The sequence below is a fragment of the Periophthalmus magnuspinnatus genome, chromosome 5 (genome assembly GCF_009829125.3).
Source record: "Periophthalmus magnuspinnatus isolate fPerMag1 chromosome 5, fPerMag1.2.pri, whole genome shotgun sequence".
Taxonomy (NCBI): Eukaryota; Metazoa; Chordata; class Actinopteri; order Gobiiformes; family Gobiidae; genus Periophthalmus; species Periophthalmus magnuspinnatus.
In genome coordinates, this window is record NC_047130.1 from 784485 (window position 1) to 793608 (window position 9124).

Sequence of the window (9124 nt, forward strand, 5' to 3'; positions counted from 1 at the left end):
CTCCTGAACCACTCAACATTTAAAATATCAACATTACACTCATTTAAAAGACAAAGACAAACACTGAACGCTTCATCTTCCTCTGGAGTTGGTGGATTTGTTCAGAAGCGACACCGAGGATGAAGAATTCAATGGATTTATTGATTTGGAGTGAGATCCAGAGTAAACTTGTTGTTTTTTCTGCTTTATTTATCTGATTAACTGTTAATATCTTACGTTAACAAACCAGACACGTGTTCAGTTCTGTCTGTGCTTCATGGAGCTGAATAAATATAAATGTGTTACGTTAGCGTGATGTACTGATATTCAGCCTGTTGGTCCACATTTTATTATTATTATTAGAACTTGACTTTAAAGATAAAATGTCTCGGATTTTGTAAAATAAATAGTCCAGTTCGTCTTATATATGTTTTTTCTTCATTATTAAACATTTTTTAGCTGGTGCGACTTATACTCCAGAGCTGTATTTGTGCAAAACATTTCAATATGTGATCTACGTAGAAGAGAAATCCTTTTTAAGCATGAAAACACGTGTCCTCTGGCCTGTATTGTTTATTAAGTGTCCCGTGGTCACAGTGACTCCCCAGAGCGTATCATTACACACGCTGCAGGTGAACTGTACGATGTCATTACAATACTTCGCTTTAACACTGTATTTTCTGTCAGCGACATGTAATCCACTTTACAAGAGAGGTGACTTTTCACTGCTGAAATAAATACAATAGACTAAAAATACTGAGCTGCCGGAACGAGCAGAATATATGAGAGAAGAAGATAATACATTTCTTTACACCTTCATCCCATATTCATTTAGCAACTTAAACAAGTGCTGAATCGAACTTGAGCGGAGTGCCACGCTGCCCAAAACCAATTTCAAGCCGTGATAGACTTTTAGTTAGACCGCGGTGTGACATTTAGCAATATTTGTTTTGATTTATGTTTGTTGTTTTACAGAAGTAGATTAACAAAACACTTTTAAGATGGGAACTATTTCACTCCTCGCTGGCTTTTATCTCTCTGCGATCATTGTCCTGCCTTCTTCATAATCACTTTTTGATGAATGTTTAAAACCCGGACACAAGGTTACGTCCGGGTCCTGCTGCGTTTTACTTCATTAAAAACAAGTCTTAATTTATGTGCTGCTGATTCAGAACAATGTGATTATAACTAGTGGAAGACAATGATGTGAAAGATTATTATTTTGTGTTTCATTACTATAATCCAGCGTCAACACTGTCGCTTTTCCATCAATTACTTTCAATATAAACCGGATAATCAAATCAGCCGTGAAGGTAAAATTAAAACTGCTAACGAAAATGAAAAATAAGTGGTTTCACGCTGAGGATGTAGAGTCAGGCCTTAGTCTTTTTTCAATATAAATAACTCAAAAAAAGGCTGCGGCGTTGATAAGAAACCCACGTTGCTGTTTGGACATGCACACTGTGGAATCATCGCCACAAAAATATTACAAGAAAATTATTGTTTACATTTCCTCAGGACTAAAAAATACATGGACAATCTGTTCTTTGTTGCATTATAATGAAATTCTTATTTTGCGTTCAATTTGTGATTCAAAATGATTTTCTGAAGACTGAAAGATGTTTGTTTGACTCTCTCAAAGTTCATTCTGTTTTTTTCACACTTGCACAGCCCTGAGTTGAGTTCACTCAGGTTCTTATTGATTCACGATGTTGAAACGTGTCGTATATGATGTTTTTTTTCCTCTTTTTTCGTCGCTTTTCCCAGATATTAAGCGGTGAAAGCAGCACTTTAATCAGATGCTCACTTTGTTCCTGTAGCTTTACGTTTGTGTTCTGATGTGGGCTGGACGCAGGAGGTCGACGACGTCCCTCACATTTGTGCTCTCTCTGCTCTTAAGGTGATATGTCTCTAATGATGGTCTGCAGGAGGCTTCATTATTACGCCGTGATGGGCTTCTATACAGGAAATGGACTTTGATGTGGGAGCAGCAGGAGGGCTCGGGGGCTTCTCAGCGGGAAAAGTGCCAGGTTCAACAACAAAAAACATTTAGGAAGAAATATAATAAGACATAACATCGCACACATCTGAGGCAATCACGGTCTGGAGGCTCCAAGAAACACGTTGTGACTTTGCTGTGTGATGTTCACTTGATTATTTTCTTATGAAATCACAGTCACGTCGCATTTGGTCAATAAAAACAATAGAGTTAGCTTTATGATCCTCTGTCGTCTGTCAGAGGATCACAGTCATGGAGCACATTACCGGCCCATGTCAGGAACTGTGGGTCCTTTTCAACCTTCAAGAACAAGACTCTGAAACATCGGTTGAAAAATAGTCAAACATGCTCACACATCTAGATTTGTTTATTTATTGTTTCTTGGGGCATCTTAAACTCAGAATATGGTCTATTGTGGTTCACTTGTTGTCGTGTCTTTGTGCACTTTTGTCTCGTCTGTGTGTTTCTCTAAATGTTCTGTTTCTGATCTGCCTTAGGACGACGGATGTAAACTCGCTATTGTGCTAATTCTGGCACATTTACATTGATGCTGTTTGTTGACATGTTGATTAATATGCACTGTGCTAATTAAAATAAATAAATAAATGTTAGTGATGATGGATGCTAACGATGCAAACGTATAACTGATGCCAAGTAATAGTGAGGAAAATGCATTGCAGTTTCATGCTTTAAGTAGAGACCACGTGTTTATCTTCTCTCCAGCTCGTCTTGAACTAATCTAACAGTCGTCTGTGTCATCCCTCTGTCGTCCAGGTTTGACCCATAGCAAAAGAATAAATCTACAGAGTGAAGATGTTTGGCTTCTCATCCAAGTTGCTTCTTCTGTTCTGGTCAGATTACTGCTGCTGGTTGACGCTGTCTTAGAACTATCTGAAGAACAGAGCAAACGCCACATCAAATCAGTAACATCTGCAGCTTTTTATTGTCTAAAAACACGTTAAAAATCAAAGGTAAACTGTCAAAACCAGACTCAGACTTATCCTGTGTTTGTGTCCAGTAGGTTAGACGACTGTAACGTCCTGATCACTGGACTCTCCAAACGAGACTTAAGACAGAACAGAACATCCAGAACATCCAGAACATCCAGAACATCCAGAACACTGCTGCTCGGGTCAGGACTAGAACCAGGAAGTACGAGCACATGTGTCCTGTGGCTCAGAGAATAGACTAAACCAGGACTAAACCAGGACTAAACCAGGACTAAACATGTACAATCTGTTTCAGTTTTCTGCAGCTGTTGTTATTAAAAACTATTTCTTATTCTGTAAATGACTGTGAATAACTGTAGAAATAAACTTACCTTTTCTTTACTTTACTTCTGTTTCTGTAATTGTATAAAATGTGATTCCTCTTTGCTTCTTGTAAAACAGTATTGTGGTTTTCAATAAACCAGGTGTTTGCAGCAGTTTGACGATTGCATCATTGTGCTTCGGTTTGTTTCTTCTACGTGACATAATTTTTCCTGCAAATTTCAAGTAGCTTAAGTTCTCGGGGCGAGTGAGGAGTTAGTCGTTTGTTTCATCATCGCTTCGTGTACTTCCATTTGTCATCGTGGTGTTTGGAGCAGGGTAGAGGTTAAGAATGGTCGCCTCATTTGTTTGCAAGTCCAAATTCAATTGTGGCTACAGAAGTTTGCAAATTTGAAGAGCGCAGAGTAGAGTGATCATGGAAAAATGTAAATTGCTTTTGGATAGTGGAACGCACAATGTAAATTCAGTTCAGTGCAAAGTAATCTCATTGCTCGACAAACTTTTATGTTGGTTATGTCTCTGGAAAGTTGTGTGGAAGAGGAGTTTTATATTTGCAGTACATGCACGATAGACTTCCTTATTCTAGCTTCTCAGGCCAGTAACTTCAGATTGAAATGGACGGCGGATGAAACTTCTAGATTTCAAAAAGAGTTGCCGGATGAGTAGCGTCGAAACCTTTTCTTCCACCACTGACCTTATGAAAAAACAAAACAAAAATGGCGTTACTTTCATGTTTGTCTAGTCCCGAGTATTGGATTCTAGACGCCTAATGCTCACACGATAACAAAGATCCTCTCTCCGCGTCAATCTCCCCCATCTCTCATCGTCTCAGCCGGGTGCTTCCTCGCCGCGATCACGTGAGCGGCGAATGCGCTTCAGACGGCTGCTGTGGAAATAGATGCGCGCTCATAGAAATACAGCCTTTTGACAAATCCTCCGTCGCCGTAATCCGCTCGCTCCTACCTGCCGCTGAATCACAGAGCCGTGAGAATCTGTTTCACTGTCACACTGCGGGTTTTCACAGATAACGCTCCACACTTTGCGCCCGTGTCTTGGGTGTAATTGTGGATTTACTAATAGAGTATAAAGAAAATAAGTCAGCGGGAAAGTCAGATAAGGCGTGTGCGATAAACTGCGGGAAGTGGAGTGGCTCGGTAAATCTGTGATTATCAGATGTGCCAAATGGGAAAATGTTTTGTATTCATGTTCTTCTCACTGTTTCGCTGCTTTAAATCGACTTTTTTGATGCATGAGAGCGGGAAGGGAGAGAGTGGGTTCTGCTCTATAGACACAAATGTAGAGATAAATGCAGGTTTATAGTTTAATTTGGTTTAAAAGTAGAAGTTTAGACGCTACACTCCTGAACGGTCTATATCAAACATAGAATTTGGAACTCTTTAGTGAGTGGATCGCAAGACATTCCCCCAAAATAGACGCAAAACAAAACAAAGTCAAGCTATCGTCTCGTTAGCTCCAGTTTATTTCTATCTAAACTTAAGAAAGGAGATAAAATGAGTGGAGCTGGAGCTAACACTTTCAAACTGAATGTAACAATGTCATATTCTTCCTTCCTCTCCTTTATTCCCTTTTCCCTTTTCTTTGAGTGAATAATTGGATAAACTTCCCCACATCATTCCTGCTCGATACTCACGCTTAAAAGACGGGCCTTTTGTGAGTATTTCTACAGGAAAAAAAAAGAAAACAAAAGGAAAGGTAAGAAAGAAAAGGCTCTGATCACTGTTTTATTTCTGTTTCTTGTCCTTTGTTTGTTCCAGGTTTGTCGTGTTCTTGTCTGTTTCTATCTCTTGTCAAGTCCTGTTATGTTTTGTGCTGTACTGTTCTTTTTTTTCATAAATGAATAATAAAAAACAAAACAAAAACAATGTCATATAAGTGCGTTTGCCTCATCCGAAAAAGGGAAATGTGGAGCGGCATTTTGGACTCTTCACAAAAGTCACTTACGGAGGAAAAGTACCCAACGTGAGGAAAAGCACTTCCTCCTTGACTGTGTTTTTCGGCTCCACTTATTTATGCGACTCAGACTTTTCCCACATGAAGATCATTAAATCCAGATACTGTTCCACCTGAGCTGATGATCATTTGTGCTCGATTCTGGACAACAGGAGCCATTCTCTGGACTGTGGACGTGTCAAGATCTCAGTCTGCCTTGTGTTTTGTGCTGTTTAACTCCTCCCTTCTGTGTCAGAGCCTGGCGCTGGACGGAGTCTCTGGCTCCTCCCACACACGCCCAATAGAGTATATATTTCTCCACTGTTTTATTGTATTGTATTTTTTACTCTTGTTTTTAGGTGGACAGTAATTCTGGCATATTTACAGAAATGTTGATTAAAATGCACTGTCCCTGAAATAAAAAAATAAAAAACAAAACTGCAACTAATCACTAACCAAGCTGCACCTGGAGGACAAAGGGACCGTGGACCTGACACTCAGCGCCAGATCGTCCTCGTATCCACAGTGGGACAGCTCTGCTTGGCTCAGTCTCATGTTTTTGCATTTTGTTTCTCTTTTCTAAGTTGGATGTTTTTTGCTCCTGGTCAGACCCCGCCCCCTGGACCCGCTCAGCTCCTCTGTCTCCGACCCAGCTCACCTCAGGTACAGCTCACCTCGTCTCTGACCCCACTGCCCACGATCTACCCCTGGACTATTACAAACAACCCCGCCCCGCTCTCATCTGTCTGATACCTTCATTTGCACATTTAAAAACTAAATAAACATTGTTAAACTGTTCCCCGGCGGCCTATACAACGGTGCGGCTAAGTTATACATTTTTACTTGCTAATGGCCAAAGTTCATCCCGTGTTGATGCCGCGTTGGTCCTGTACTGTCGATTTTCAGGCACAATTTGGAAAAAAAATGTCTTAAAACTCCAAAAAACCTCCACGTACTGTAATTATCTCATGTTACAAAATAAAAAAACCTGCAGCTTATATTCAGATGTGCTCAATAGTCCAAAATTTACAGTAACTGAATATGTTTAGCATTTTATAATAGGCGGTAGAGCTTTTTGGTCATTTTATAAGTAGATCCCATGTTGAAAATTCTGCATATTATAAAACACTTTAAGTTAAACCGTATGTTCAGATGGCGCGCTACATTTACACCCTTTTATTCTGAGATATAACTCTATTTTAGACGTCGGTCGGAGCCGGTTGTGCACAGACGTGATGGTTCCGTCCCTCTGAGTCCTGCTGAGAGGATGTGAGAGCACGGTGACCGCTCAGGACATCTGACCCATGTGAGGACGGTCACTGCTCTGATGGGCACAGACCGCACACAAACACAACACGAGTCAACCCGCTGCTCCATTTCTGCTGCTTTTCTGTTCCTACGCTTCTGTTAAGGCGCAGGATTTGTGGGACGAGACCTGGGAACAAGTAAATACTTTAAAACACAGGTACAATGACTTTAAAGATGCACTATGTCACTTTTTTCAGGCGGAGGTCGTGTCATCTGCTTGTGATTCCTTGGCCTAGATTGTTCCACAGTGAAACTAAACTGGTCTATATCACATTTATGCACTAACAGGTGTTTATTGCTTCACAAATACCAAGAAAAACATGCACGAGCAGGGTCTCCTTTCCACAGATCTGAGCTGTATCTTGGATAAGTGAGGATATTTGTTTGTCCTCATGGAAACAGGCTAAGTGCCGTACTGTAGAACATGTCTGTGGAGACGTGCACGCATTTAATTTATGTTCAAATGGAGGATAGGGGTGGGATTTAATACGTTTTCTTCTTCCTGCTCCTTTTCGAGATGTAGATGAACAAATTTGTGAGATGTGTTTTGGGTGTGTCTGATGTGTGTGCTTGAAAATAAAAAATAAATGTATAAAATGAAAATAAATAAATAAATAAATACAATAAAAATAAATACATAAATACAATAAAATAAATACATAAATAAAATAAATAAATACAATGAAAATAAATGCATAAATAAAATAAATACAATAAAAATAAATACATAAATAAAATAAATACAATAAAAATAAATACATAAATAAAATAAATACATAAATAAAATAAATACAAATAAATACATAAATAAAATAAATAAATACTATTAAAAATAAATAAAAATAAAATAATAAAAATAAAATAAATACAAATAAAATAAATAAATAGTCATGCCCTGTACCAGAAAGTTTCGTTAGCACCTTTATAAAATAAAATAAAATACAAAAAAAAAAAAAATAAAATAAAATCCATAAATGACCGTAAACATTTAAGATGGGCAGTTGCATTTTCTAAGTTTTCTTTCCAGTTTTAGAGAAAGGCAGAGATAATGGAGCGTCAGATGTAGTGTACACTGAAGCAGTGGATGATCCCATAAGAGCAGTTTGTCAGCTGACAGCGTAAGTGTCAATATGTTTACACAGAAATATCTCAGAGGGACCACAACATCCTCAGACAGTAATAGAACACAAAGTAGTTTTCTCAAGCCAAATATACATAAAGGTTTTCATCCGGAATGGAACAGTGATTTGGCTCTTTGTATGCAAATGACACAGGCTCGACGACAGATTTGAAGAAGCACTTCTATTTTGTATTATTATTCATCAGGGAAAGTGAATTACACAAAACAGAATTATGATTGTACTTTAAACCAGTTTGTGTATGTGAGCAAGTCTTAACAATACTGCGTGACATATTACAAAATCTTGATCTCAATTAAAAAGCTGATTACTTTCATTATTGTACCACATTTTAAATTAGATACAGGGAAACAAAACCTTTAACAAAACTTGTCTGGAAAGAAAATCACCCACAATGGAACAAACCGTGATCTATCTGCTGATCAAGAACATGTTTTAATGAATTTCAAATTACACTATTATAGAAAAACTACCAAGGGGTTTGTCTTTATAAATGTTTAATGCAGGACTTTTTATGCCTCGCAGTTTAGATTCACAGCTTTGATATGTCTCATTTAGTTTTAAATATAAACACGTCAAAGTGCACTCAAGGCAACAACAGCTGCGGAGCCAAATCTGTGTCAAATTTGGGATGCAACACCTTCTCAGCCATGAAATTGTGTCTGTGGGAGATTAGAGTGAAGGAGATTTTTAGCAGATGATCAGGGCAGGACCCCTTTAGGTCATGATGAGGCACTAATTATCTTAAACACCAACCAATTTTCCATAGACTCTAAATACACGCTTTAGTGCGCCCAGAGGTGGATGGGGCAGGTATTAGAATCACTTAGTGGTGTAACATAATGGCTTTTATTGTCTGGGGGCTCAGCCATAGTCACTAAAAACAAATAGAATGAGCTGTGAGTTTGAAGAGTGATACAGGTGCACCTCACGCTGTCGCCGAAAGACAAAAGAAACTGAACTCACAAGATCTGGATAATCAGACAATCAACCATATTCCTCAGTCGCATCTGGTGATGAGAATGTGGCAGTAATTACACCTACACTGACTCAAACACCCGATACACAGCTGTTATATTTATACGCACGCCGCAAAAACTGCCAAGAGAAGCATTCAACTGCACAGAGCAATAATCGAACTCTTAGCCCCGTTTGGAGTTATTCTGGAGCGACATGTAAACCTGGGACAAGAGTTTGACTGGTCCTCAGGAGAAATTATACATTTGTCAAGATCACAGTCTGTCCTCGTCTCGTCTGTTTCCTCATCTGGAGCTGGGCGGAGACTCTGGCACCGCCCACTACACACCTGCAGCCCGTGAGCGATCGAGCCTCCACCTCAGGAGCACAAAGGGACTGAGGATCCCACGAATTCTGCCAGATCGTCTGTGTATCCGCCGTGGTGCAGTTCTGCTTGGCTCAGTCTAATTTTTTATTTTATTTAAAAAAAAAAACATAACAGGACTTGACAAGAGATAGAA